The sequence below is a fragment of the Arachis hypogaea genome, chromosome 6, assembly GCF_003086295.3.
Source record: "Arachis hypogaea cultivar Tifrunner chromosome 6, arahy.Tifrunner.gnm2.J5K5, whole genome shotgun sequence".
NCBI lineage: Eukaryota > Viridiplantae > Streptophyta > Magnoliopsida > Fabales > Fabaceae > Arachis > Arachis hypogaea.
This window is the reverse complement of record NC_092041.1, coordinates 99,595,532-99,611,234: the sequence shown is the minus strand read 5'-3', so window position 1 is coordinate 99,611,234 and position 15,703 is coordinate 99,595,532. Positions and strand designations below refer to the sequence as shown.

General features: G+C 36.0%; 2 pseudogenes; both read left to right on the top strand.

The window, feature by feature from the left end:
• Positions 1-11,692, top strand: part of LOC112805794 (MDIS1-interacting receptor like kinase 2-like) — a 40,485-nt pseudogene extending 28,793 nt beyond the window's left edge.
• A 287-nt stretch (positions 11,693-11,979) lies between these two features.
• Positions 11,980-14,364, top strand: LOC112805793 (probable tRNA N6-adenosine threonylcarbamoyltransferase, mitochondrial; annotated as a pseudogene).
• The last annotated feature ends 1,339 nt before the right edge of the window (positions 14,365-15,703 follow it).

Below are 15,703 nucleotides of genomic sequence, written 5' to 3'. Positions count from 1 at the left end.
CTTTAAGAGTAAAAGGGAAATGGCTCGTACTCAGAGATGGTGCACAAGGTTCAATAAAGTTCCACGCTTCACCTCGAAGTACACGGATTGGTATCATACTCAATTGCACGGATCATGGAGAATGTTTGGTCACCACGGTGAGATTCTACTTTTTAAACCGCCCGGATGGAGACATGTAGATCAGGACGGAGGCGGATTTAAAAGCAAGGCTTGGAATCCTGGAGTTTATTCTGACATTTGTCGTCCCGGGAGCCGAACAATATATTTAAAGCTGTTCAGAAGCTTCACATGCCTAGTTTGGGACCCCGGAGGCTATTGGCATTCCAAGCACTGGTGGAGATTTTCGGATGAGTTTAAACATAAGCCACCCTAACCGGAAGCTCCTCCAATGTCCAACTTAAGGACTCTAACTAAAAGTGTTAGGTGGGAGACAACCCACCATGGTATGGTCCTTTCTTTTTCAGTTTATTTCATCATTATTTGTTTTTATTTTTATTTCCTTTTCATTTTACTTTAGTAAACCTGGAATCATGCATAGCACTCATATTAATCACTGCACACTACATTGTTCATGCATATATATAAAAAAAAATTCGCTACGCGACGTGATCGCATCAGCGACGCGTCCGCGTCGCTTGGAGAGAAAGGAAAATTATAAGTGAACAGAGAGTCACGCAGGAGCGTGGCTGGAGGCGTGCTAATGGCACATATCGACCCACGCGACCGCGTCGCTGACGCGTCCGCGTCGAATGGGAAGTATGGCCTCCCACGCGACCGCGTGCCCCATGCGGCCGCGTGCCCTGCATTTTCGACGTAAAAGGGTGCACAATGCCATATTGTGCGGGAGTGGTGCTGGATTGGTGCTGGAAGCACAATCCTTGTCACGCGACCGCGTTACCGACGCGGCCGCGTCAATGATTTTCTGACGCACACTCACGCGATCGCGTGCCCCACGTGATCGCGTCACCCAATTTTGGCAATTAAATTAATTTGAACAGAGAGTTGTGCTGGCGCGAGGCTGCACTCGCGCCAGCAGCGCAACACGGGTCAGGCGACCACGTGACTGACGCAATCGCGTTGTCTTACCTGACGCACACCCACGCGAACGCGTGCCTTCTGCGGCCGCGTCGCATGCACTGTACAGCTCACCTTAAAACTGCCACATATCTTATCTTTCTCTCCTCCAAATCCTAATTTTTTCTTCTCCTTTCTTGTTTACTTCCTCTTCCCTTCTTTCCCTTCTCATTCTTCTTATTTTTTTATTTTATTTTAATTTATTTGCATATCTCATTCATTGCATTTTAAATTTGTGCATATTTTTATTTTCTTTTCTGAATTTTTTTCTTTTAATTTTCCATTGGTGTTAAATATCCCTTCTTATTCAACTGTTACATCTTTTCTTGAATTTATTTTGGTAACTTGTTTTACACTGTTGGGCAATACTATTTAAGTCAATGTTAATCTTTTATGTTATTTGTATTAATTTTGCATTGACATGAATTTATATTGTCTTACACTCTCCTCCCCTATGTTACAAATTTTATACCACTGGTATGCCATGGCTTCTATCATTTTCTCACGTACATGTTGAAGCTTCCATGTAAATGAGACCATTATCATTTGGCATTAACCTACCCATAGTTCACTTATTTTCTTATCTTTATTACTGGGTTACTTTTTCTTCCCTTTTTCTTTCAGGATGGCCACCCGAAAGGGAATCGGAAGACGTTTACATGGGGAGACAGACAAGTCCATCTGTAAAATCTTGAAGAAAAGCTTCAGTTGGAACAACCCGTCCACCTGCACATCTCAGCATGCACCGAGGACGGTGCAATCTTTAAGTGTGGGGAGGTCGATACCGATCTCCGTGGGTTTGTACTTTCTTTTCAACACCAATAATCTTATTTTCTTTATTTGTTCATTGTTGCATCTGCATATTTGATTGCATATTTATTTAATGATTTTGTGTATTTAGTTACTACTTGGTTAAAATAATAAATTTTTTTTAAGATCCTATTTTTGAAAAATTTTACTAATTTAAATTGAAAATTTTTATGTTAAAAATTTGTTTGAAGTTGTAATTGGAACATGAATTATAGCTAAAGAACACACAACATTTGAGACTTTGAGCTTATTTACATGGTTACATTATTTAACCATAATTATTTTTGTGTGTTTCCTTCTCTAGAATTGCAATCTTTGCTTTGTTTCATTCTGTATGTCCATATTTAATATATCTACATGCTTGCATATGATTGAGGCCATTGTTTGATTCTAACTTACTTATCCCAAAATTATCCTACCTCTTACATCACTCTTGTTAGCCCCCTTGAGCCTTTAATTCCCTCTTATTCTATAAATCACAACACTAGCCTTAAGCAGAAAAACAAATTTAAAATCTCAGGTTGAATCCTTGATTAGCTTAAGATAGAAGTTGTGTAATTGTTTAAGTGTGGGAAACCTATTGGGAACATGGATGATAAAAACAAAGGGTAGGAAGTTGAAAAGAATGAAATAATTCAAAATAAAATTTTTGGGAAGCATGCTCATGTGAAGTCAAAATAATTAAATTACCATGTGCATTGAAAAAAAAATATATTAAATAAGGGGATACAAAAAAAAAGTAATATTACCCCCAATGCAAAATAAAAAGGATCAATGTACATGGGACGAAATTCAAAATTAAATTTGATACATGAGCATGTAATACAAAAGTAGGAAAAATTATGGGAAGCTAAGTATAATTTTAAATTTTTTATATAGTATGTATATGTTAGGTGAGATCTTAGACTACTCAATGATTCACTTCACTAGCTCAGTTAGCCTTATATATATACTCTCACCCTTACCTTGGCCCCATTACAACCTTGAAAAGACCTCATGATATTTGCATTGGTACATTAAATATTTGTTGATTGGTTAGATGAAGAATAAAGTTTAGAAAGCATGACTAGAGAAGAATAGAGAGATTGACCCTAGACACTTGAGAGTTAGAGTGATATACACTACCAGTGAGGGTTCAATGCTTGATTCTATATTCCCTGCTTTCATGAGCTATCTTCTCACAAGTTTACCTGTCCCTATTTTATATGATTTGAATTAGTGGGATTTGAATTATTTTTGTCTTGGAGAACTTATTTACTCTTAACCAAGTAGGTAGAAACATTTAGCATGTAGTTGCATTCATAGGTTGCATTTCATACATTTCACCATTCCTCTTCATCTCTTTATAGTTTCTCTTGAGATTAGCATGAGGACATGCTATTGTTTAAGTGTGGGGAGGTTGATAAACCACTATTTTATGGTTTATCTTGTGCTCAATTGAGTGGTTTTTATCAACTCTTTACTCACTTATTCATACAATTCGCATGTTTTACATTTTCCTTCCTGATTTTATGCTATGATTGAAAACATACTTCTTTGATCTTATATTTGCTTATTATTAATCCTCTCTTATTACCATTAGATGCCTTGATATGTGTGTTAAGTGTTTTCAGATATTATAAAGGCAGGAATGACTCAGAGGATGGAAAGGAAGCATGCAAAAGTGAAAGGAATGCAAGAAGTTGGAGAAACTGCTAAGCTGTCCAGCCTGACCTCTTCGCACTCAAACGGCTATAACTTTATCTACAGAGGTCCAAACGACGCGGTTCCAGTTGCGTTGGAAAGCTAACGTCTGGGGCTTTGCTTTGATATATAATTTGCTATAGTTGCCCTGACGCCAGGCGACGCGAATGCGTGGGTCACGCGGACGCGTGACCTGGCCAACACCCAATCCGCGCGGTCGCGTGGACGACGCGGCCGCGTCACTTTTCCGCGACCTGTACGGACCAGAAAGCACTGGAAGTGATTTCTGGGCTGTTTCTGACCTAGTTTTTGGCCCAGAGAACACAGATTAGAGGCTATAAAGTGGGGGAATGCATCCATTCAAGAGGAGGCCTCTCATAATTTACTTTTCATGTTTTAGATGTAGTTTTGGAGAGAGAGGTTCTCTCCTCTCTCTCTCTCTCTCTCTCTCTCTTAGGATTTAGGACTTCTCTTTCTAGAGTGACTCTCGATCCAGGTTTAATATTCCTTTTTACTACTTAATTTCTCTTTTATATTTTGATTACTCTCAAGCCTTTATTATGTTTGATTGATGTTGCCCAATTGGCTGTTGATGACATTTTTATTTAATGATAATTGAGGTATTTTCAGTTTATAATTATTGTCTTTGAATTAAGTTGCCATTGCTTCCCATCTAAGGATATTTTTATTATTCCAGCAATTTTACTTTTTTTTCCTTTTGGTTCTGATTAAGAATTTAGTAACTCAACAGTTATTAAACTCAACGTAATTAATAATTGTTATCTTGCTAATTGAGCTGAACCTAAATAATCCCAACCTTTTCTTAGGAAATAATTAGGATTTAAAGGTCAATTTAATTAGTCCCTTGACTTTCCTTTGCCCTGGTAAAGGTTGACCAAGTGGAGTTTAGATTCAACTTTTATTATAGTTGAGAGAGATAACTAAGTTAGACCTCTAAATTCCCTTATCTTGCCAAAAGTTGTTTTACAGTTATTTATTTATTTTTAATTGCCATTTACTTTACTTGTCATTTAAATCACTTGCTTCTCACCTTCTAAACCCCGAATTCACAACCTTTATAGCCAATAATAAGAACATACTTCTTTGCAGTTTCTTGAGAAGACGACCCGAGGTTTGAATACTCGGTTAACAATTTTTAAAGGGGTTTGTTACTTGTGACACCCAAAACGTTTGTACGAAGGGATTTTTGTCGGTTTAGAGACTATATCTACAACGCGATTGTTTTTATGACATTCTTTACTGGCAAAAATCCAACGTCAAAATGGCGCCGTTGCCGGGGAACTGCTAACGTGTGCCTTATTATTGGTTATTGTAAATATTTTTCTTTTGCTTGTTTATTTATTTTCGTTTTTTTCTTTTTATCTTTATTTGCTACTATGAACTCTCACCCCTCTCGCTTTGAGTTTGGTTCTGATATTGTTAAAGGAAATAGAAGTTACAGCAGGAATGTGCATCAAAGTCAGACCAATCAAGGATGGATGGAACCAAGAGGATCTAATCAACCCTTTTGGCAGCAACACCCTCCGAGATATCCTGGACAAAGACCATTCTACCGCGCATACCCAGCTGAAAGACATGGTGGACAACCTTGTAACTACCAACAAGCCCCACCCCGTGCATACGAACCGTCCTTTCAACATAACCTCGAACCACCACACTCACAAGCTTCTCTTCACCATTCGCCATCATATGATCCTTCCTTACCCCAATACCAATCCAATCGTTCCCAGTCATTACCACTTCCCTATGTATCATGTCTAAGTCCAGCAAACCACGAAGCAAAAGATCGTCTAAAAGAAACAATAACTAAATTTCAAACAACCATTCAACAACTGGAGCACGCACTAATCCAATGGGCCACTAAACGCTCAAATATACAAGGATCAACCACAGCTCCATGTGGACAACCCGATGAAGAGCATAGCACGAAAGAAATACTAGAGACTCCAGTGGACAAGGCAGAGAATGAATTTGTACTAGAACAATTAGAAGAGGCTGTCTTTGTTCAAGAAGAAGAGTTGGTTGAAGATCTAGGTGATGCTGAACTTCCTTGGGTATCCAGAATTGAGGAAAACTCCGTCCAGGATGCTACAGTTGATGCTAAGGAAGATACTGTACAATCTCCAAGGCAAGTCGTTTACGAGGAATCAGACGAAATAATCCAAGAAGCAAATTCCCTTGATGATGATATTCACAAGTCTAGCTCTCTTGGTGATGAACTTGCGTCCGCAAGTGAATTCTCTGAAACCGAAGAATCTTCCCCAAGTGAATATGAAGATGATGCGGAGGTGGATTTCTCTCAACCTCCAATCTATGACTTGACTGATGAGGAAGACATAGAAGACTTTGACTCGGACACAGATACAATTGAAGATCTTTGCAAAGAAGTGGAGGAATTCACAGAAGAGCATAAGGGAGTAGAACTTACAGAACCACCCGAAACACCTATCCCAAGGCCACTACCACCTAATACAAGCTTCAAGTGGGTACAATCCTTAACTTATGACTTTACTTATTCACTTGAATATGGTTTACTCGAAACAGATGGCCAGCTTAGAGCTCTCTGCGGCTTTAAGAGTAAAAGGGAAATGGCTCGTACTCAGAGCTGGTGCACAAGGTTCAATAAAGTTCCACGCTTCACCTCGAAGTACACGGATTGGTATCATACTCAATTGCACGGATCATGGACAACGTTTGGTCACCACGGTGAGATTCTACTTTTTAAACCGCCCGGATGGAGACATGTAGATATGGACGGAGGCGGATTTAAAAGCAAGGCTTGGAATCCTGGAGTTTATTCTGACATTTGTCATCCCGGGAGCCGAACAATATATTTAAAGCTGTTCAGAAGCTTCACATGACTAGTTTGGGACCCCAGAGGCTATTGGCATTCCAAGCACTGGTGGAGATTTTTGGACGAATTTAAACAGAAGCCACCCTAATCGGAAGCTCCTCCAATGTCCAACTTAAGGACTCTAACTAAAAGTGCTAGGTGGGAGACTACCCACTATGGTATGGTCGTTTCTTTTTCAGTTTATTTCATCATTATTTATTTTTATTTTTATTTCCTTTTCATTTTACTTTAGTAAACCTGGAATCATGCATAGCACTCATATTAATCACTGCATTCTGAATTGTTCATGCATATATATAAAAAAAATTTTGCTACGCGACGCGATCGCATCAGCGACGCGTCCGCGTCGCTTGGAGAGAAAGGAAAATTAAAAGTGAACAGAGAGTCACACAGGAGCGTGGCTGGAGGTGTGCTAATGGCACATATCGACCCACGCGACCGCGTCGCTAACGCGTCCGCGTCGAATGGGAAGTATGGCCTCCCACGCGACCGCGTGCCCTGCATTTTCGACGTAAAAGGGTGCACAATGCCATATTGTGCGCGAGTGGTACTGGATTGGTGCTGGAAGCACAATCCTTGTCACGCGACCGCGTTGCCGACGCGGCCGCGTCAATGATTTTCTGACGCACGCGATCGCGTCACCCAATTTTGGCAATTAAATTAATTTGAACAGAGAGTTGTGCTGGCGCGAGGCTGCACTTGCGCCAGCAGCGCAACATGGGTCACGCGACCGCGTGACTGACACGATCGCGTCGTCTTACCTGACGCGTACCCACGCGAACGCGTGTCTTCTGCGGCCGCGTCGCATGCACCGTACAGCTCACCCTAAAACTGCCACATATCTTATCTTTCTCTCCTCCAAATCCTAATTTTTTCTTCTCCTTTCTTATTTACTTCCTCTTCCCTTCTTTCCCTTCTCATTCTTCTTATTTTTTTATTTTATTTTAATTTATTTGCATATCTCATTCATTGCATTTTAAATTTGTGCATATTTTTATTTTCTTTTCTGAATTTTTTTCTTTTATTTTTCCATTGGTGTTAAATATCCCTTCTTATTCAACTGTTACATCTTTTCTTGAATTTATTTTGGTAACTTGTTTTACACTGTTGGGCAATACTATTTAAGTCAATTGTTAATATTTTATGTTATTTGTATTAATTTTGCATTGACATGAATTTATATTGTCTTACACTCTCCTCCCCTATGTTACAAATTTTATACCACTGGTATGCCATGGCTTCTATCATTTTCTCACATACATGTTGAAGCTTCCATGTAAATGAGACCATTATCATTTGGCATTAACCCACCCATAGTTCATTTATTTTCTTATCTTTATTACTGGATTACTTTTTCTTCCCTTTTTCCTTCCTTTTTCTCAAAATATGATATCTGGTGTTATACCACATAAACTAGTTTAGTTCACAAGTTTGACCTCGTTCCATCTTTCTAACAATCAATTCGGTGGAAACATACTATTAGAGATAGGAATTCATCATTCTCTTTGTTATGTAAACCTATCCAACAACAAGTTAGAGGGATTCATCCCATCTTCCATGCTAAACTGTATCAGTTTTGGTGAAGTTGACTTGAGTAATAATCTGTTAAGTGGAAACATTCCCTAAAAAATTGGTTATGTTAAGAAATTGGATAGGATCCACAATCTTCTTAGTGGTAGTGTACCCTTTTTGTCCATTAGGGATGGTCCTTATATTCTTGGGACAAAATCTTTTTTTTTATCAAGTTTGAATCTTAACTACAATAATCTCACAAGGAATTTACCTATAGAACTTGGAAGCATACCTCATATAAATTTGTCATTCAACTTTTTTGAGTGTCCACATGGCTAGAAGGATTTTTATGCAAAATCAATGATTGGTAATACAACAACGTCTGTCAACTCTTTTGTTTAGAAACTGGTACTTATGACTATGTGTACTGAGCACAACTTTCAAATGGCAAAATTTTTGCATTTAAGAGACTTCACTAAAGGGAGTTACAAAATCCATCCTTTGACAAGAGCTTCCGAAACGAGGTAAAGATGTTGTCACAAATCCCTCACAAAAACGTTGTCAAGCTCGATGGATTTTGTCTCCACCATCGGTCCTTGTTTTTGGCATACAAATACATGGAAAGAGGAAGCTTATTTTATACCTTGAACATGGATGATGAAGAAGCTAAGGAGTTAAGTTGGATCAAGAGGGTGGATATCATTAACAGAATTTAATCCCTCTCAAAATAGGGGCATTGGTGTCTTTACAAGAGTTATACATAGAATTCAATTAAATATATGGTTTCATTCCTTCAGAAGTTCAAAATTTGATCAACCTGCATATTTTACATATTTCTCATAATATAATATCTGGTGTTATACCACCTAAACAATTTTAGTTCAGGAGTTTGACCTCATTCCATCTTTCTAACAATCAATTGGGTGGAAACATACCATTAGAGATAGAAATTCTTGATTCTATTTGTGATGTAAACCTATCCAGTAACAAGTTAGAGGGATTGATCCCATCTCCCATGCTAAACTGTATCAGTTTTGGTGAAGTTGACTTGAGTAATAATCTGTTAAGTGGAAACATTCTCTCAAAAATCGATTATGTTAAGAAACTTAATAGGAGACTCAATCTTCTTAGTGGTAGTGTACCTTTTTTGTCCATTAAGGATGGTCCTTATATTCGCGAGACAAAATCTATTTTTTTCATGTTTGGATCTTAGCTACAATAATCTCATAGGGAATTTACCTATAGAACTTGCAAGCATACCTCATATAAATTTTTCATTCAACTTTTTTGAGTGTCCACAAGGCTGCAAGTATTTTTACGCAAAATCAATGATTTGTAATACTCCAATGTCTGTTAACTCTTCCGTTTAAGATCAAAACACCAAAAAATTAAGGCACCTAGGTATAATTTCTCTTTCCATAAGTTATTTTTTCCTCCTTATCAATTTTGTGGGTATATTTTGTTTTATTCGGCGCACGAAGAAGGTTAAAGTTTAACGAAGTTCAGAAAAAAAATAGACTTGTTTTTTTATATGGAACTATAATGGTAAAATTGCAGTTGAAGACATCATTGAAGCAACACAAGACTTTAACATCAGATGCTACATAGAAACGCTTACTTATGACAATATGTATTGAGCACAATTTTCAAATGGCAAAATTTTTGCATTGAAGAAACTTCACTAATGGGAGTCACAAAATCCATCTTTTGACAAAAGCTTTTGAAACGAGGTTAAGATGTTGTCACAAATTCGTCATAGAAACATTGTCAAACTCTATGGACTGTGTCTCCACCATCGGTGCATGTTTTTGGTATACGAATACATGGAAAGAGGAAGCTTATTTTATGCCTTGAACATGGATGATGAAGAAGTTAAGGAGTTAAGTTGGAGCAAGAGGGTGGATATCATTATCGGAATTCAATCCCATTTGAAATAGGGGCATTGGTTTCTTTACAAGAGTTATACATAGAATTCAATCAAATAAATGGTTCCATTCTTTCAGAATTTCAGAATTTGATCAACCTGCTCATTTTACATCTTTCTCATAATATGATATCTGGTATTATACCACTTAAATTGTTTTAGTTCACGAGTTATACCTCGTTCCATCTTTCTAACAATCAATTGGGTGGAAACATGCCATAAGAGATAGGAATTCTTGATTCTCTTTGTGATGCAAACCTATCCAATAACAAGTTAGAGGGATTGATCCCATCTCCCGTGCTAAACTGTATCAGTTTTGGTGAAGTTGACTTGAGTAATAATCTGTTAAGTGAAAATATTCCCTCAAAAATCGGTCATGTTAAGAAACTTGATAGAAGTCACAATCTTCTTAATGGTAGTGTACCCTTTTTGTGCATTAAGGATGATCCTTATATTCTTGGGAAAAAATCTTTTTTTTATCAAGTTTGGATCTTAGCTACAATAATCTCACTGGAAATTTTCTTATAGAACTTGTAAGCATACCTAATATAAATTTGTCATTCAACTTTTTTATGTGCCCACAAGGCTGCAAGGGTTTTATGCAAAATCAATGATTGGTTGGACTCTAATGTCTATTAACTCTTCTGTTCAAGATCAAAATACCAAAAAATCAAGGCACCTAGGTATAATTTCTCTTTCTATCAGTTGTTTCTTTCTTTTTGTCATTTTTGTGGATATATTTTGTTTTATTCGGCACCAAGAAGGTTAAAGTTTAACCATGTTCAGAAAAGAATAGAAACTTGTTTTCTATATGGAACTATGGTGGTAAAATTGCATTTGAAGACATCATTGAAGCAACACAGGATTTGACATCAGATACTGCATAGAAACTGGTACTTATGACTATGTGTACAGAGCACAACTTTCAAATGGTAAAATTTTTGCATTAAAGAAACTTCACTAAAGGGAGTCACAAAATCCATCTTTTGACAAGAGATTCCAAAACGAGGTAAAGATGTTATCACAAATCCGTCACAGAAATATTGTTAAGCTCCATGGATTCTTTCTCCACCATCGGTGCATGTTTTTGGTATACGAATACGTGAAAAGAGGGAGCTTATTTTATGCCTTGAACATGGATGATGAAGAAGCTAAGGAGTTAAGTTGGAGCAAGAGGATGGATATCATTAACGGAACAGCTAATGCATTGTCTTACATGCATCATGCTTGTTTCTCGCCAATAGTTCTCAGAGTTGCATGTTATTGTCTCAGACTTTAGAACTGCTACACTTCTTGATCCTGATTCTTCAAATCAGACATTACAAGTTGGAACATATGGGTACTTTGCACCAGGTAAAGTTTTTTTAAAAAATATTTTAATGCTTTTAGTAAATAGATTTATCCATTCTTGAATATATGAAATTAATTTTATTGATATTATTCTTTATTCGTTGTGCAGAGTTGGCTCATATAATGACTGTGACAAAAAAGTGTAACGTCTATAATTTTGGAGTAGTGGCATTGGAAACTTTAATGGGAGACACCCAAGAGAGCTAATCTCATCTTTGCTAGATGACTCTTCTAACAAAAACATAATGGTAAAAGATATCTTGGATTCACGCATCTGTTTATCATTAAGTCAAAAAGAAACTCAAGCTATAGTTCATGTAGTAACACTGGCATTAACATGCTTGTGTTCTAATCCAAAGTCAAGACCATGAATGCAGCAAGCGTTACACGAGCTTTCTACTTCTAAACAGTCATTGTCGTTGCTTTTTCCTGAGATTATTACCATTCATCAATTGATAGCATAATCTCCGGGGAAATAGCAATAGTGAAATAACTGCTAATTAGAAGATGAATAAGGTAAGAAATTGTTATTATTGAAGCAATATTTTTTTCTATTTAGAACTTTAATGCTTTGCTAAATACAATGAACATATAATCATTAATTCATTACTATATGTGTGAGGTTAAGGACATGGTTAAGGCTTACCATGTATTTTCTTTGATCTATCCAATTTTCTCACAAAGTTCTTTAATTTTCTTTTTAGTTCAATTTTTATTTAGCTTACATCCAATGTTAACATCTTGGTTATTCTTTCGATCTTTTTTTTTTTTAATTTTTGATATGTTCTTATGTCTTTTATAATTAGAATAATCAATAATACAAAATATTTTTAAGCCATTTATACTCATAACAAACATATGATTTGATGGTGTCACTGCGGACTACATGTGGCTATATTTGATGATGATGATGGAAACATACTGTTTTGTAAGGGGACATAATCTACTCATTCTAGCTTATGATCTTGGGCAATATATACAACTTGGAACAACAATAGATGATGCAATTGGTGAAGCATATGACAAGATAGCCAAATGGCTTGGACTTGATTTGAGGAGAAACGGTGGTCCTTCTATAGAGGAGCTTGCTAAAGAGGGGAATGCTAAATGAGTAAACTTTTCAGTAAGTATTCTTAGAATATTATATCCCACCCATCTTGATTTTCCCATCTGACATGAATATAGTGGTTGTTATGCTTCTAGTGGAGATTTAAGTTAACTCCTATTTTTATTTTAGGTTCTAATGAAGCAGCACAAAGATTGCAACTTCTCCTATGCTAGTCTAAAAATCCAAGTAAGGTTGGCAATCAAATCCAAAAAGATGTATGTAAGTATTTTCTGCTATTTTTGTTATATTTTATATTTATAAAAATTATGGGGGGAGCTAGGTCATAACTCATAAACCTAGTAGAAGCTGGATAATCTATCCTTTATATCATTGCATGTGCTCTGTTATATTTGTTTGCCATACTATATAATAGATTTTTGCTTTGAAGTTGAGTACGTGATTGGTTTCTGATGTGCTTCCTTTATAGCTTTACTTTTGTTTGGCTTTGCTCTTGTAAGGAGGATCTCCTGTTCTCCCATATACTTGAGTATTTCTTCTCTGCCTTACTGATATTTTTCTTTTATCAATAAATAAATAAATAAAAGACTGATTTTCACATTCTGTTAGCGTTAGCTTCATGAAATCAGATAATAAAAGAATGATTGCATGTTGTGAACAGTATTTTTGTGTAGTAGCGATAAATTATGCAAACATCTTTCAATTTATTATTACATATAGATGATGATATGGGCTATGGGCTTTTTTGCAGTGATGCCATGATCCCCATTTCTTCTGCAAGTAAGGAAGATCGATTGGCCTGGGCTGATATTGCTGCTGCTTTTCAAGTTAGTTATGATTTTGTAGGTTTTGTACATTATGCCATGCGAGACTTGTCTTCCATATTAAGTCTAGATAATGACTTGGGTGAAATCACTGCATCTGCTCTGTCTTGATCATCTTTAACTTATGTCTAATTGATGTCTTATTTCTACATGTGGTCAGTGAATTGCAGTGTTACATCTTGAGAAAAGATGTGAACGTGCAATCCAGTGGGCATTGAAGATAGAAGGTTCTATAAGACACCTGGTTGTTTGAAGTCTGAGTAGTTTCTTTCTTTTAAATGGCATCAATCCTTCTTATTCTATTTATTTTACATCGAAAAGTCTAAATAACTTTATATTTTATGCCATCTATCGCAAGTTATCTCTAGTGGTGTTGTATCAAATCATTATGTTCGATCTCGGCTTGATATGGTTGTGAAGAAGAATGGCTTGCAACTTGTATGCCTTCCTCCCTGACTTTGTACTAACAATGGTAATAATATAGTTTTTGAGTTGCTATTAGTTGTAAGTAGTCAAAGTTCTCAAAAAAACCAAATTAGGTTGTTATTTTTTGTTAATGCAAGAAATATAGCTTTTATTTATTTATTTTAAGCTTTTTCTTGAACAGGTGTAATGGTAGCTTGGACCGGCATTGATGAGCACTTTCGCATGGGAAGATATGACCTTCCTCCACCTGTAGAAGAACCAGAAAACTTCGTGGTGCATTTTTTTATATAAACAATTTGCTTTCCTATCATGACTCAATGGATTTGGATGCTATAATTCATTTAGGGGGAAATCTTATAGTTAACAGTATTTTACAGAATCAACATGATCGATTATTGTAACCCAGCTCATAGAAAATGTTGAATTCATTTTTGAGTGATATGTTTATCTGCTCTCATGGATTGCAAACTTGAGTTGCTTTTGCTGCCTTTATCTTATTATATTCTATGTTTAATTCATTCTTTGTCCTACTAAGAAAATGTGAGGATCTAGGCTGTATTTAAATGAACCTTGTAGATGTTAATGACGTAATAGTAAAAAGTTAACATTGATAGTGTCAGAAATTTCATCTGTTGCTACATGTTATGCTTGTTTCATCAGTCATTGATTCTTTCAATTGTGATTCATTTCATTATGATATCATGCCAAGGTGGCCGCTAGGGAAAGAATATGCTGATGGAAGAAGTGAAGCACACTCGATAAAAGGGCTTGTCTTCATCCATCTCTTATGTCTATAATTCAAGAATCATCACAGCAGTGACATTGCATGTACTTCCATGTTGCTTCAGCCTCTTCATGAAGCTCTGCTACACTATTTTTGATGGGCTAAAATGTACTAAAACACATAATATGTCAAGTTTGATGCTTTTCTTGAGACACCGGTAATTAGCATCATACCAGTATCCCAAGAAAATTCAACAAGCAATGTCATCACATGGTTAAAAAAGGTGGTGAAAGTGAAAATTAAAAAGAGAGGTTATTATATTAAATTAGAGTGATGCTATCACTATTCTTAATTTTTTTAAGGAAAAAAAGGAAAGATTTATAGCTTGAATTCTTAAGGCAATTTGTAAATGTTGTAGCACAAAATGTTTTGTAATTATTCTATCCACCAAGCTGTGGTGGTATGGGTCTTTTTTTTTCTTAATATCCAGAGATATATTATATGTTTTTCACATTTTTCATTTTTTAAGTTCCGTTGTTTATATGTTGAGAAAAATTTGAGGGCCAACAATTTTAGTTCATATGGCCAAGTGGCCAGCAGTCTAACACTTTTCGTCCATTAGTAAAATTTCTCCCCTCTTTTTAAAATCTCTTGTATAATAATTTTATGATTTTTTTCTCTTTCCAAAGATAGAAAAATTCGAACCCACGACCTCTTGGTGGTTATGAGAAGATTATGTCATTTGAGTTATAGTTCGTTGGCTTTTATGGGTTAGTTTGATTGATAGAACTATAGAAGTATATTACAAATCAAACAATTTTAGTTGATCAAATCATCAGCTTACTCGAAGTTTTCAGAGTTTGAATTTATATATGTACTAATTTGTTAGTCAACCAGAATTTAAATTCGTAATGAATTAGTTCTTGGTAATTCCATAATATTATAAAAAAAAGAGAAAAGCTTTACATCCATGTAAAAATTACATGGATGGTATCCAAGTAACTTTCACTCCACGCCCCACACCCCTGTTTGTTTTACACGCGCCTCTTATAACCTATATAACGAATTCTTATTTTGCGTTATCAACGTTTCTCAATGTAAACTTTTTCATATAACATAAACCTCTTTTGCGTTCTTCTTTATGTTATTCTTCAACCTAATTAAATTCGTTGTTCTCCTCTTTCGTGTTTTTCTTCTCTGCATTATGGATCTGGATTGATTTAATGCAATTATCTTCGTCGTTCATCTTCTTCTTCATTTTCTTCTTCGATATGCACTTTTGAATTGAAATAATGAATGAATCAACTTCAAATCAGTTGAATGAGTGCAATTTTGATTATTCTCCTCAAACGCATCAATTTGATGAGGTTTGGATTATTGAATTCTGAATCAAATTTAATGGAATGAAATTTCTAATTTTATTTGAAGTGAATTA